Genomic DNA, 15,672 nt, shown 5'->3' with positions numbered 1-15,672 from the left:
CTTGGCACAAGCACCCTTGTGAGTGCCGTTTGCCTGGACAGGTGGGTGGGCCCACTTTTGGCCGACGCCTCTGGCACAGGTGTTGTGAATTCCGCTCTTGGGCTCCCTCCGGTGGTTGTAAGTAGCACTTTTGTGAGTTCTGCTCTTGGGCTCCCTCCGGTGGTTTTGAGTGGTATGGCTGCTTCTTGTATTTAGCATCAGCAGCTGCTTCAACTGATCATCTTTCTGGCTCGGCTATTTTAGTCTGGCCTTATCCCTCAATCAATGCCAGTTGTCAATTGTTCCTGCTTGGAGTCACGGCTCTTTTGGATTTCCCTGACACTCTGACCTGTTCAGCAAAGATAAGTCCTTGCTTGTCCTTTTGCAGTTCTCTTGTTGTGGACTTTATTGTTCAGCACATTCTATGTTTTGCTCATTTGTCCAGCTTATCAGTATGGATCTATTCAGCTAAGCTGGAAGCTCTGGGCAGCAGATTTTGCCCTCCACACCTTTAGTCAGGTGTAGAGATTTTTGCATTTCTCTGCGGTGGACTTTTTCTAGTTTTTATTACTGACCGCACAGTGTTCTGTCCTGTACTATCTATCTAGCTAGAAGTGGCCTCCTTTGCTAAATCTTGTTTCATACTACGTATGTCATTTCCTTCTCCACTCACAGTCATTATTTGTGGGGGGATGTCTATCCTTTGGGGATTTTCTCTGAGGCAAGATAGCTTTCCTGTTTCTACCTTTAGGGGTAGCTAGTTCTCCGGCTGTGACGAGGTGTCCAGGGAGTGACAGGAACATCCCACGGCTACTTCTAGTGTTGGGTTAAGATCAGGAACTGCGGTCTGTATAGTTACCACCTGCTCAGAGCTAGTCGCATGTCGCTCCTAAATCACCGGTCCATAACACACAGGGTCCCTCATAGTACAATGAAGTGTCTCTGGCGGTGGTGGTGCACACCCAATGTCAGACACACCGTCGTAATATGAGGGGCCCTGGGCCAGTACCGCCGCCCACGAGAGAGTGTCCCCCCCAGCTCAAACAGTGCTCTACCACTTGCAAAACTTACCTCTCACTGCTCCACCACTGTTTAGTCTGTGCTGTTAAATCCTTCAATGGCACTGCCAATACAAATTTGTTGAATTGATAGATGATAGTAAAAATATACAGGTGCCCTGCCCTCCACTTAGACCTGTGAATACTGTACGTGAACTACCCCTGTACCTAGCTTTGCCACCTGTTTATTTAGAAACTTTTTTTGAAGACATTTAGCCCACTTTACTATTTTGGCCAAGATACTGTGTCAGCCACTTCTTCCAGTTGTCCTCCACCGAACAAAGCAGTGCCGCAGTTTACTCCTGTTACCAGTTTAGAACAGCATAGAGCCTACTTTTTTATTTTAGGCCTAGTAAGTCTGTCTGCGCCACTCCTTGCAATCATCCTCCGCTGACCAAACCAATGCTGCCTGTGTACCCCTGTAACCCATTTTAAACTGCATTGAGCCTACTTTTTTATTTTAAGCCTAGCAAGTCTGTCTGCACCACTCCTTGGAATCGTCCTCCGCTGACCAAATCAATGCTGCCTGTGTACCCCTGTAACCCATATTAAACTGCATTGAGCCTACTTTTTTATTTTAGGCCTAGTAAGTCTGTCTGCGCCACTCCTTGCAATCGTCCTCCGCTGACCAAACCAATGCTGTCTTTGTACCCCTGTAACCCATTTTAAACTGCATTGAGACTACTTTTTTATTTTAGGCCTAGTAAGTCTGACTGCACCACTCCTTGCAATCGTCCTCCGCTGACCAAACCAATGCTGCCTTTGTACCCCTGTAACCCATTTTAAACTGCATTGAGCCTACTTTTTATTTTAGGCCTAGTAAGCCTGTCTGTGCCACTCCTTGCAATCTTCCTCCGCTGACCAAACCAATGCTGCCTGTGTACCCCTGTAACCCATTTTAAACTGCATTGAGCCTACTTTTTTATTTTAGGCCTAGTAAGTCTGTCTGCGCCACTCCTTGCAATCGTCCTCCGCTAACCAAACCAATGCTGCCTGTGTACACCTGTAACCCATTTTAAACTGCATTGAGCCTACTTTTTTATTTTAGGCCTAGTAAGTCTGTCTGCACCACTCCTTGCAATCGTCCTCCGCTGACCAAACCAATGCTGCCTGTGTACCCCTGTAACCCATTTTAAACGGCATTGAGCCTACTTTTTTATTTTAGGCCTAGAAAGTCTGCGTCACTCCTTGCAATTGTCCTCCGCTGACCAAACCAATGCTGCCTGTGTACCCCTGTAACCTATTTTAAACTGCATTGAGCCTACTTTTTTAATTTTAGGCCTACTACCTGTGTCTGTCTGCGCCACTCAATACAGCTGTCCTCCACTGAACAAAGCTGATCTTCAATCTTCAGGCTTTCGGCCTATATTTAGAATATGAAAATGCATTTGGCCTACTTGTTTGGTTGGGCCTACTAACGGTGTCTGCCGCTCCTTGGTGTTCTCCTCCACTGAACAAAGCTGAGCTTCAATCTTCAGGATTTTGGCCTATATTTAGAATATGAAAATGCATTTGGCCTACTAGTTTGGTTGGGCCCTACTAACGGTGTCTGCCGCTGATTGGTGTTCTCCTCCACTGAACAAAGCTGAGCTTCAATCTTCAGGCTTTCGGCCTATATTTAGAATATGAAAATGCATTTGGCCTACTAGTTTGGTTGGGCCCTACTAACGGTGTCTGCCGCTCCTTGGTGTTCTCCTCCACTGAACAAAGCTGAGCTTCAATCTTCAGGCTTTCGGCCTATATTTAGAATATGAAAATGCATTTGGCCTACTAGTTTGGTTGGGCCCTACTAACGGTGTCTGCCGCTGCTTGGTGTTCTCCTCCACTGAACAAAGCTGAGCTTCAATCTTCAGGCTTTCGGCCTATATTTAGAATATGAAAATGCATTTGGCCTACTAGTTTAGTTGGGCCCTACTAATGCTGTCTGCCGCTGCTTGCTTTTCTCCTCCACTGAATAAAGATGAGCTTCAATTTTCACCATATATCAGATATTAAACTGCATTTGGCCTACTTGTTTGGTTGGGCCTACTAACGGTGTCTGCCGCTCCTTGCTTTTCTCCTCCACTGAACAAAGCAGTGCCGCCTGTTTACTCCTGTTACCAATTATGAACTTCATTTGGCCCACTTTATTATTTGGGCCTACTAACTGTGTCTGCCACTCATTACAGTTGTCCTCCACTGAACAAAGCAATGCCGCATGGTTAGTCCTGTTGCCAATTTTGATCTGCCTTTAGCTCACTTTATTATTGGGGCCTATATCTGTGTTTCCTCCTCATCCTGCCCATTGCCCAGCCAGTGCTAGATGAGTCTGCTGGTACATTGACCCAGACCACTACATTCCCCTTGCACTCTACACAGCCAGAATCTGACCCTGCTGAAAGTCAGGTTCCCCTTCCCACTTACTATACCACCTTACACAGGGACAAAGAGGAAGGTGCAGATGAAAGTGCAGGTTCCTTCATCAGGTGGGGGGGCATACTTGTTGGCACTGGCACAGGACCCCTCATAGTATGCAAAAGTGTCTCTGGCAGTGGGAGGCGCCGCCCGCCATTAAACATCCCCCCATACTATGAGGGGCCCTGTGCCAGTGCCAATGCGAACGAGTGTGCCCCCCTGCTTGCTCAGGATCACAGCACTTGCAAAGTTGAAACACTTACCTCTCCCTGCTCCACCGCCATGACGTAGTCCACGTTTCCTGGGCCCACGAAAAACTTGAGCCAGCCCTACCCCCCCAACTTTAGCCAAATGACCCCCAATTTTCAATGCCTAACTATTATTATAAGGTAAATTAAGTTTGACAAGCTTAAGTAACAAGAATGGATGTTTTTGGCATTAAAATGGGCACTGTAGGTGTTTTCCTGTCCTCCACTCACTGCCGACTTTGCTTCCCCATTGACTTGCATTGGGTTTCGTGCTTCAGTTGGATCCCCGACTTTTCGCCATAATCGGCCGATTTCACCCAACCCGACTTTTGACAAAGTCGGGTTTCGCGAAACCTCACTCAATCCTAAAAAAGTAAAAGTCGCTCAACTCTAGGTCAGTTGTGTCCTGAATGTAGCTGGGTGTATCCTTTACCAGTGGTTTAAGAATACTCTCTACCCATCCAGATAGCTGCTCAGTAAGGGTGCTCACGCATGAAATAATTGGTCTTCCTGGATTTCCAGATTTGTGGATTTTGGGAAGCATGTAGAATGTCCCTATTCTTAAACTTTCTGATATCAGGTCATCGGCTCTTGTGGATTCGTCAGGCAGACAAGATACCAACTTGTTTAGTTTCTTGCAATAGTCCTGTGTAGGATCCAACTCCAATTTTTGTAGTAGCGTGTGTCCATAAATTGCCTGTTTGCTTCCTTTATATAGTCTGATGTGTTCATCATGACTATTGCACCCCCTTGTCAGCAGGTTTAATAATGATTTTGTTGTTGGTTTCAAAGACTGCATGGCCTTTTTCTCCCAGGTACTGATGTTGTATGCTTGTCTCCTGTTAGTATCTATGATGGTGGATTTTATCAAATGTCTGAAGGAGTCTTTATATTTATCCACATGAGGTTTGCGTCCACGTGGAGATGTCCAGTCTGACCTCTTCTTGGTTGTTAGGATCCCTTTTCCTTCAGTCCGAGTGTTTTCTGAATCTTCTGTATCATTGAAATATTCCCTCAGTGATCTGTATGCAGGGGAGACAGGGCAAAAACTGATAACAAGCATGAACTCTCATCACCACCGCACAATAAGAGAAAGAAGAATAGATCTACCTGTGGCAATACATTTTTGTCTCCCTGATCACAGCATCATGGACATGAGATTACTTGTATTAAAGGGTAATTTCAAATCTCAGAAGAGTATGGAAATATAAACTGATGATGACCTTTCACACACTCAGTGCAGGAATGAATGTGTTGCATGGATTTATGTATTTTTACATCAATTACGGAATTTGTTCCTCAGACCATGTGGGGGCATCATAACACAGAACCAGACCCAAATCAGAGGACAATGAAACATTCACACTTCTTATCTACGAACTGTTCCAATATTTATGGACACAACAGTTTATCACTCTCACATAATGGTAGTTCTGCTTCACGTCACCTGTCTTATCTATGGCATAATTTCTGGTCTGTATTGTGCATAAATATGTGATTTTTCTGAATTTGTTTTAGTCTATGCCTCGTGAAGGGACCGGAGCAGTCTCGAAATCTAACAATTTGTTACCATTTTTTCAGTTAGCCATTAAAAGGTATCAACCACTGAGGACTCTCAATTCTAAATATTTTTCTCTTAAGGCCCCGTCTCACATAGCGAGATCGCTAGTGAGATCGCTGCTGAGTCACAAGTTTTGTGATGCAACAGCGACCTCAGTAGCGATCTCGCTATGTGTGACACGTACCAGCGAACAGGCCCCTGCTGCGAGATCGCTGGTCGTGTCGGAATGGCCTGGACCTTTTTTTGGTCGTTGAGGTCCCGCTGACATCGCTGAATCGGTGTGTGTGACACGGATTCAGCGATGTCTTCACTGGTAACCAGGGTAAACATCGGGTTACTAAGCGCAGGGCCGTGCTTAGTAACCCGATGTTTACCCTGGTTACCAGCGTAAAAGTTAAAAAAAAAAAAACACTACATGCTTACATTCCGGTGTCTGTCCCCGGCGTTCTGCTTCTCTGCACTGTGAGCGCCGGCCAGCCGGAAAACACAGCACAGCGGTGACGTCACCGCTCTGCCTTCCGGCCGCTGTGATTACACAGTGCAGAGAAGCAGAACGCCGGGGGACAGACACCGGAATGTAAGTATGTAGTGTTTAGTTTTTTTTACTTTTACGCTGGTAACCAGGGTAAACATCGGGTTACTAAGCGCGGCCCTGCGCTTAGTAACCTGATGTTTACCCTGGTTACCCGGGGACCGGCATCGTTGGTCGCTGGAGAGCGGTCTGTGTGACAGCTCTCCAGCAACCACACAGCGACAAAACAGCGACGCTGCAGTGATCAGCATCGTTGTCTGTATCGCTGCAGCGTTGCTGTGTGTGACGGGGCCTTTATAGACAGAATTTTTCTACTCTTTCTTTCCTTCTGCTTTGGTTATCAGGGTCATTGGTGACATAAATAACCCATTCAAGCCTTTAAAACTGTGAAATTTAAACTTAAGTCATTGTTAAAAGAGCACTTTGGGATTCAGTGAAGATAAGATGTTGCTGACTGTAGTGCTTAGTGCTAAGCTTAGGTAGTCCACAAGCGTATTCTCTGACCTTCAAAAATTCTGGTTCCACAGTAGATTTGTTAAAGCATTATTTTGACTAGGAGCTATGGTTTAATTTACAGACATCTGTGTCAAAGTAGATAATTTGCTCAGAAAATGTGGATTATGCTCGAAAGTGTTTAGTTAACTTTTTATATTTTTTATATTTCGCATTTTTTCTTTGTAAGTCTAAATTTTTCAGCATACAATACTTTAACAGTTCCTTCATAACTGGGTAGTTAGACAAAATTCTTAGCTAATAAATTTAATCTGATTTATTTATTGCTTTTCTCTACTTGCTTCCACTTATCTTTGTGTTAGTTGATCATATGACAAGAAATTCCATTTTTTACTTACCCAATGATAACTAAATAGAGAAATGTATAAATCTATTAAAATATGTATTGATCTTTTTGGTGAGTTCTGGGCACATATCAGCTGCTTAAAACAGCTGACATGTGCCAGGAAAGATATGGGCTCACCGCCGGAGGTAAATGTACGCCTGATGTCGAAAAGGGGTTAAGACAGGCAACTGTACCTTACTGAAGGAAAGCAGACAGGCAGAAGTCAGTAGGTTTGAAGAGGGACCCCATACCTGAGGCCCAGGGGGCCTACTGCAGCTGATCTTTTTTTGGGTAGGGCGGTTGAGAGTGCCACTGTTCATCAGGCAACTGATACTGCCTGCAAGTCTTTTAAAATCCCCGCAGATATGTGTCCAAGTCCCTTTCCATTATAGGAAAATGCTCAGGATGGGGTTTAAAGCTGTTGGCATTACAGGACTGCTCAATGGGGAAAATCTCTGCATCTGGATTTGGCTCAACTTCAGCTCATGCTCTCTCTGAGCTTGTCGCTCAGGTGCCTCTCAATCTTGGAATTGCAAAATTAGCTTCAGTCATCCCTTACAATCATCTGTGCTGAGTTATTGTAAGGCCATCTGCAGGTGGGGTCCATGTTACCCTGGTTGCAGATGTGGCTTGCATCCACAGGTGGGATCTCTGCCATCTACACCTTGGCTTGCCTCCCCTCCAGCAGAGCTTAGGTTATTTACTTGGTATGTGTCAAATTGCAACAGGTTCAGTGATCATTTGCTGCCTGTTTTTGCCAGTGGGGTTAATCTGTTTAGTCTTACAGATGCCAGCAAAAACCTCCTTCTTATGCTATTTGCGCAAGGCCTACCCAACTGCAGCCATACTTGCCACACAAAAGATAGGAAAAAAATACAAGAGAGGAGGGAGGGATGTGACTGCTACATGTACAGTATTAGCCCAGGTAAAAAAGTAAAACACTGAGTCTGATCCTGAAAACTCTGCACAGAATTCTCTCAGGGACTGCAAGTTTTCAGTGACAGGGATGATTTCTCAAACCAGATCACTGTTGCTCTGTAATATCCCATTGCTTGCCACCAATTATCAAAGTTACATAGCTGCTGGTTCAGCACAGATCCGTCCTCTGTTACATTTTTGTCAAGGGAATGCAACTTCAAGCTTTTGTGCAATTATGCAATTGATGGAGGAAGTAGTGACTGCTTCCACTACTAGACCAGTGATTGGGGAAATAATAGGGAGCAAATGGTATATGCACTTCCAATTCCAATACTTGCAACATATGTAAATATTATGTTTCCGCAGCAAGGTTTCTGCAGTAAGGCTCTAAATCCTGACTTTAGGCCTGTAATGTACTGCTACCCCTTCTCCAGCAGCTATACCTACACTACTTACAGCTATAAGCTGTACTTATATTGAACAGGATAGATGTAGTCATGAAAAGGACTATTTTGTTTTAGGTTTATGCAGCAAAAACTGTTAAGTTATAAACCCTGACTATAGGCCTGCAATACACTATCCCTTCTCCAGCCACTCTCCCTACACTGTTTCAGAAGGACAGTGTGGTGAGCATCACATCACCAGTTCTTATATTGACACAATGACGTGATGCAGCCAGTCAATCAAAGTAATGGTAGTAGCCAATATGGCTATGGCATTACCATGATTGACAGGCAGTCTCCGCATGTTTAGTGACTGAAAAACAGCAGCAAAACATGAGGTTATGTGCTCGAACACCAATGGTGCTCGATCAAATACTGAGCATGTCTGAGCACGCTGAACATAGATCGAGTACCGAGCAGTGGCGAGCATGCTTGCTCAGCACTATAAAACTTTTGGTCACAGATGTACTTTAACAATAAACAATGGTAGACTTGGTTTTAATAATTAGTATTTGAGCTTAAATAGGGAAGCATATTTTAAATGACAGATTCTCTTTACACTTATTAATGCACTATATCACTTACATGGCTTAGCTGTAAATTCATTCTAGCATATATACTTCAGAAAATTACCAATAATTCACACAATTATTTAAAGAATTAACAATAAATTTCTTGATGACTGGATTGTGATGATTGTTGCTCCTGGATTGTGTTGTTTCAAGATGGTGACTCACATCTCCAAATTAACACATCCCTTTATAAGGTCAGCATAAGAAAAAAACGAGTGTAGTAAATTGTTTATCCCTATAATGCTGAGTTCTATACAGTATTGTTCAGTTTTTATATCGTAGTGATAGTACTGAGAAATTATGTTAAATATTTTTATATTTGACAGTAATATTTTTTTCAAAAAAATTGGCATATTAAAGGTTTGTAGCTTTCTTATAGATTTTTTCTGTTTAGAGTTTGCAATATAAGGCCATATTTTTAATGTACCATATATACTCGAGTATAAGCCGAGACCCCTAATTTTGCCACAAATAACTGGGAAAACTTATTAACTCGAGTATAAGCCTAGGGTGGGAAATGCAGCAGCTACTGGTAAATTTCAAAAATAACAATAGATGTCAATAAAAGTAAAATTAATTGAGACATCAGTAGGTTAAGTGTTTTTGAATATCCACATTGAATCAGTAGCCCCATATAATGCTCCATACACAGTTCATGATGGGCCCCATAAGATGATCCATATAAAAATTTGCCCCATATAATGCTGCATAAAAGGTTAATGATGGCCCCATAAGATGCTCTATAAAATATTATGCCCCATATAATGCTGCACAAAGGTTAATGGCCCCATTAGATGCTCCATAGAATATTATGCCCCATATAATGCTACACAAAGGTTGATGGCCCCATAAGATGATCCGTAGAATAATATGCCCCATATGCTGCTCCTTAAAGGTTGATGGCCCCATAAGATGCTCCATAGAATATTATGCCCCAGATAATGCTGCACAAAGGTTGATGGCCCCATAAGATGATCCATAGAATATTATGCCTATATAATGCTGCACAACGGTTGATGGCCCCATAAGATGCTCCATTGAATATTATGCCCCATATAATGCTGCACAAAGGTTGATGGCCCCATAAGATGCTCCATAGAATAATATGCGCCGTATGCTAAAATAAAAAAAAGACATACTCACCTCTCATCGCTGGGTGCCGAACGCTGGGGGCCTGAGCAGGTGGGGGCAACGGTGCGCTATGGGGGCCAGGTGCCAGAGTTGCCGATGGCTTATGCCCCCACCACTTGTGATATTCACCTGTCTCCGTTCCACCGTCGTGTGCCACTGTGTCTTCCGGCTCTCTGCAGTGACTGTTCAGGCAGAGGGCGTGCACTAAACATGTCATCACACCCTCTGACCTGAACGTCACAGCCAGAGGACGTGGAAGACAGAGCCCGGTGGTGGAACGGGGACAGGTGAATATCGCATGGCTCACCCTCCCCGTCATACTGACCCCCTCCTGGCACGGTCTCTCTGTATGTCCCTGCTTCTCTGATGGTCTATGGCGCACACTAGCAGATTTTTCCTGTGTTCGGCGGTCACATGGTACCGCTCATTAGAGTAATGAATATGCGCTCCATGCCTATGGGAGTGGAGTCGCGTCCATATTCATTACTTTAATGAGCGGTACCACATGACTGCTGAACACAGAAAGAGCTGCAGGCGCCAGAGACCATCAGAGATGCAGGGAAGTGCAGAGACTCAGTAAACAAATGCTGATAAACAGCAAAAAGGTCAACAATAGAATCTAGTAAATCAAATAACCTTAATTCCTTATTGATGAAATAAATTAAAACATCAAGTTTTATTTGAACTGGATTAAAACCATGACACAACTACAATAAATAGACACATATGACACATAACCGTGCTCTCTAGTCCGACCATGAACAGGGATACTATAACAAGCTCTGCCTGGCAGCGGAGGTTGGCACCCTATACACAAAGACGAGACTGGCACCCCCACTAGTCGGCGGCCGACCCTATTACTCCTGCAATATGCCCTAGGCAAAGTGACTCATGCTCACTGTCATTTGTGTTATGATCTGGTGGCCTAGGAGCAGCATGAGACGCACTCTGGAGAAGGTGGTACCTGTACTGACCGCAGACCCTGAACTTAACACCGCAACTAGAAGTAGCCGTGGAATGTACCTAACACTCCTTAGACATCTCGACACAGCTGGAGGACTAAATACCCCTAGAGATAGAAAAGGGAAAACTATCTTGCCTCAGAGAAAATCCCCAAAGGATAGACAGCCCCCCACAAATATTGACTGTGAGAGGAGAGGGAAATAACATACGCAGACTGAAATCAGGATTTAGCAAAGGAGACCACTTCTAGCTAAATAGAAAGCATAGGACAGAGTACTATGCGGTCAGTATTAAAACACTAAAAAAATCCACCACAGAAAAAACAAAATCTCCACATCTAACTAAAGATATGGAGGGTATATCTGCATCTCCAGAGATACCAGTTTGGCTGATCAAATCCTTATACAGACCAAGCTGGACAAGACAAAACATGAAAAAGAACTGAACAATAAGGCCCACAGCATGTGGACTGCAAAAAACAAGGCCAGAACTTAACTTTGATGAAAAGAACAGCAAAGAAGGAGAGACCAGGCAGGGATGTGAATCCTCCAGGAACAATGGACAACTGGCACTGACTAAAGGCTCAAAAAAGACTAAATAGCCCAGTCAGACTTGCAATAAGTGGACACACTTGATGAATGCTGCGATCCAAAGACAGCAGCACTACCACTTATAACCACCAGAGGGAGCCCAAGAGCAGAATTCACAACACATTTGTAACCAACAGGAAAATTATAGACCAGTTAAAGGACCAAATGAGTACAGATATATATTGCACATATGGGGCTCCTGGTGGCAGGGTGAGAGACACGGACTAAGACAGTGAGTGCAAAACAAAAAAAAGTGCTCGTGCTCAACAAACATCTCACTGAACCTGAACCCTATTGATGTACATCCTGCCTGACTGTGGGGGTTGGCACCCTACTGTGCAGCGGATATGGTGCCCCCACTCATCGATGGCTTTCCCTAAAATGCCCTATTGATAATAATAATAGGCTGAAAAAAAAAACCACCGCAATGTGCCAATGCACAACAGGCAGGAAAACAGAAAACCCACAGCAGTTAATGACTAAAGCCTTCAGCCGAAGACTGCATTACAATAATAACTCATATCTCACCTTGTCATTTAGTGGTGGTAAAATTCAACTGTCTGCTTAACTCATGCAGATTCAAACAAAAAAAAATGTTTCTGTTGCAAAACGTGATACAGCCCTCCATATCCTATGTTGTAATTTGGGGGGGTTAAATTATTCTGTGTGTAGAGCTGTTGCACAGTAAAAAAATATTGTTTTTGCTGTTTCTAATGTGATTCAGCACGCAATATCCCATGTAATTATTTTGTGGTGGTGAAATTAAGCTGCCTGAAGAGCTCCTGCACATTTAAAAAATTATTCTGCTAAACGTGATACAGCCTGCCATATTCCACTTTGTAATTTTATGGCGATGAAATTAAGCTGTCTGTAGAGCTCATGCACATTAAAAAAATTACAGTATGTTGCTAAACATGATACAGCCCAAAATATCCCACATTGTATTTTTGTGGTGGTGAAATAGTTCTGTGGGTAGAGCTGGTGCACAGTAAAAAAAAAATTTTTTTGGCTGTTGATAACGTGATTCAGCACGCCATATATCACCTTGTCATTTAGTGGAGGTGAAATTAAGCTGTCTGCATAGCTCATGCAGATTAAAATAATATATATTCTGTTGCTAAACGTGATACAGCCCGCCATATCCCACAATGTAATTTTGTGGCAGTGAAATTGTTCTGTGTGTAGAGCTGTTGCACAGTAAAAAAATATATTTTTGGCTGTTGATAACGTGTTTCAGCATGGCATATCCCACCTTCTCATTTTGTGGCAGTGAAATTTATCTTTGAACAAAGCTGTTGCAGAGTTAAAAAAGAACTATTTTTTTCTGTTGCTAAATTGCTAATGTGATTCAGCAAGACATATGTCACCTTGTCATTTAGTGAATGGAATCTGTGTGCACACTCCATAACTATTTTTGTCTGTTACAAACGTGATACAGCATGCCATATCCCAATTTCTCATTTTGTGGCAGTGAAATTCATCTTAATGCAGAGCTGTTGCAGAATAAAAACACTTTTTTTCTGTTACAAACATGTTACAACAGGCTAGATCTAAGTTTGAGATTGTTTGGAGCATATATTCTATTGTATACAGGCCTCATCCACACAAAAAAAAATAATACTTTTCTCTGTTACGAATGTGATACAGTAGGGGAAATATGAGTTTGAAATGGTTTGAAGCATATAATCAATGCTATATAGGTCTCATCCACAGTAAAAAAAGAAATGTCTTCTGTTACGGTAGTAACTTCATACAGCAGGCCAGATATCAGTTTGAAATTTTTGGGTGCTTATATTGTTTTCCATACAGGGGTACACATGATAAAATTAGTTATCTCACTATTGTGCTACCTAAAGCATGCTACATTTTATTTTTTTCATTATTTGGTGGAGGTAATGTTCTCCATACAGGGGTACACATGTTTAAATATTAATTTGTTTGGTTACTACTGTTCTCCAAAAGTTGGCCATATTTTTTTCTCTTTCTACCATGCTACATAAAGCAGGCTACATTTATCTTTTCATTATTTTGGGCTGGTATTGTGCTCCTGCCAGGAGTCCACATTTCACAATATAAATTCTTTATGCTAATAGAGTAGTCATGAAACCATGCCACATTTAAGCATTCGGCAACGCTTGGAGTAGTATTTCTTGCTTACTTACTAAATGGTGGATAAGTGACAGGTGTAGGACTGGTGCTATGAGAGTTCTGCCAATTTCAGACAACACAAATTAAGGAGAACCAACTTTGAGAACAAACATTTCAAAACATTATGGACAGACACCATTAAAAAGTGGCATCAATTTCTATTTATATATTTTTACTCAGTTACATAGTTCTAATAATTCCACAGCGCTATACAGACGTTTACAGACATTAATGGCACTGTCCACATTGGGTCTCACAATATAAATTTCCAATATGTATGTCTTTGGAGTGTGGGAAGAAAAATGAGTACTTGAAGGAAACCCACACAAACACAAGGGTATCATACAAACTCCTTGCAGATGCTGTCCTTGATGGGGTTAGAACCCAGGACTCCAACGCTGCAATGTTTTTGCGTTGATGATTCAACATAAGTCTATCACTGCAATGCACACTATGTCTCACTGCTGTCTTGGGGAAAACCACTGTTAAGGCTACGTTCACATTTTGCGCCGCATGCGTCGTTTTTGGCCGCAAGTTGGCCGCAAAAAAAATGCAACTTGATGCGTTTCTTGCGTCCAACGCTTGCGGCCATGCGGCGCTAAACGCAGCACAACGCATGTCCATGCGCCCCCATGTTAAATATAGGGGCGCATGACGCATGCGGTGCCGCTGCGGCGCCTGACGCTGCGGCGCTGACCGCAAATGTGAACGTAGCCTAAGATTGTCTTCAACATGATTTATACTGCAGTATGGGCACGTTCCTTTCCAGAGGAAGAAGAAACTGGCAACATTTACTTTTGTATCGTGGATTGAACAGACTGGCAACCCAGTAGTCAGCACTATTTTGAATCCTAACAATACGGGTAATAATCATGTTGCAGATAATGCTGCAAGAAGGTGCTTTCATGAGGTCCAATTCTATATTGTGTTGGTAGTGGGATAACACTAAAGGTTGTACCCTCCATTCTCTCCTGGCAGCCACAAACAACATTGAGGGAATCATTATCCTCTTCATTTCTTAACTGTTGTGCATATATCACCTCTTCCTCCTCATCTTTCTCCATTTGTTGCTCCCATGGCAACAGTCTATGAGATGACAGACTCGAACTTAACCCTTTCTTATTATCCTCTGTTTCCTCCTCTCCCCCAAGACCACCACCACCTTCTTCTGCAAACTATTCAAAGTGTGCTCCAGCAGGTAGATGACCTGATTAGTGATGCTGATGATGGCATCTTCAGCGCTAACCATCTTAGAAGTCATTTTGAAAACATACAGAACATACAGAAGGGTGCAGAGGTCCTTCATCTGTGTACACTCTGCAAATGTGAATAGCATCACGTCTGTACTGTGTTGGGCCAGGCTGTGCAAAATGTCATACTGCACTAGGTCTCAGCGCTGCTGCCACAGTCACTGCAACATGTGCAGAGTAGTGTTGAGCGATACCTTCCGATACTTGAAAGTATCAGTATCGGATAGTATCGGCCGATATCTAAAAAATATCGGATATCGCCGATACCAATACCCGATACCAATACAAGTCAATGGGACACAAGTATCGGAAGCTATCCTGGATGGTTCCCAGGGTCTGAAGGAGAGGAAACTCTCCTTCAGGCCCTGGGATCCATATTCATGTAAAAAATAAAGAATTAAAATAAAAAATATAGATATACTCACCCCTCCAGCGGCCCCTGGACCTTACCGATGTAACCGGCAGCCTCCGTTCCTAAGAATGAGGAGTTTAGGACCTTCGATGACGTCGCGGCTTGTGATTGGTCGGGTGACCGCTCATGTGACCGCTCACGCGACCAATCACAAGCCGCGACGTCATCGCAGGTCCTAAACTCCTCATTCTTAGGAACGGAGGCTGCAGGTTAAATCGGTAAGGTCCAGGGGCCGCCGGACGGGTGAGTATATCCATATTTTTTATTTTAATTCTTTATTTTTTACATGAATATGGATCCCAGGGCCTGAAGGAGAGTCTCCTCTCCTCCAGACCCTGGGAACCATACACTGGGAACTTCCGATTCCGATTTCCGATATCACAAAAATATCGGAACTCGGTATCGGAATTCCGATACAGCAAATATCGGCCGATACCCGATACTTGCGGTATCGGAATGCTCAACACTAGTGCAGAGTTGAATTCCATGGTGTCTTCACATTGCATATCAATCGGTTAACCAGTAGGCCAAAAAATCTCTATACCAACTTTAGTGGAATGGTGGAAGTGAGCACACAATGAAATTGGTTTCTTCATCTGCTCATCCAGGCTGTGAAAGGAGGCAGAGAACTTGCT

This window comes from Ranitomeya variabilis, chromosome 8 (genome assembly GCF_051348905.1).
Source record: "Ranitomeya variabilis isolate aRanVar5 chromosome 8, aRanVar5.hap1, whole genome shotgun sequence".
Lineage (NCBI taxonomy): Eukaryota > Metazoa > Chordata > Amphibia > Anura > Dendrobatidae > Ranitomeya > Ranitomeya variabilis.
This window is presented reverse-complemented; position numbering follows the sequence as displayed.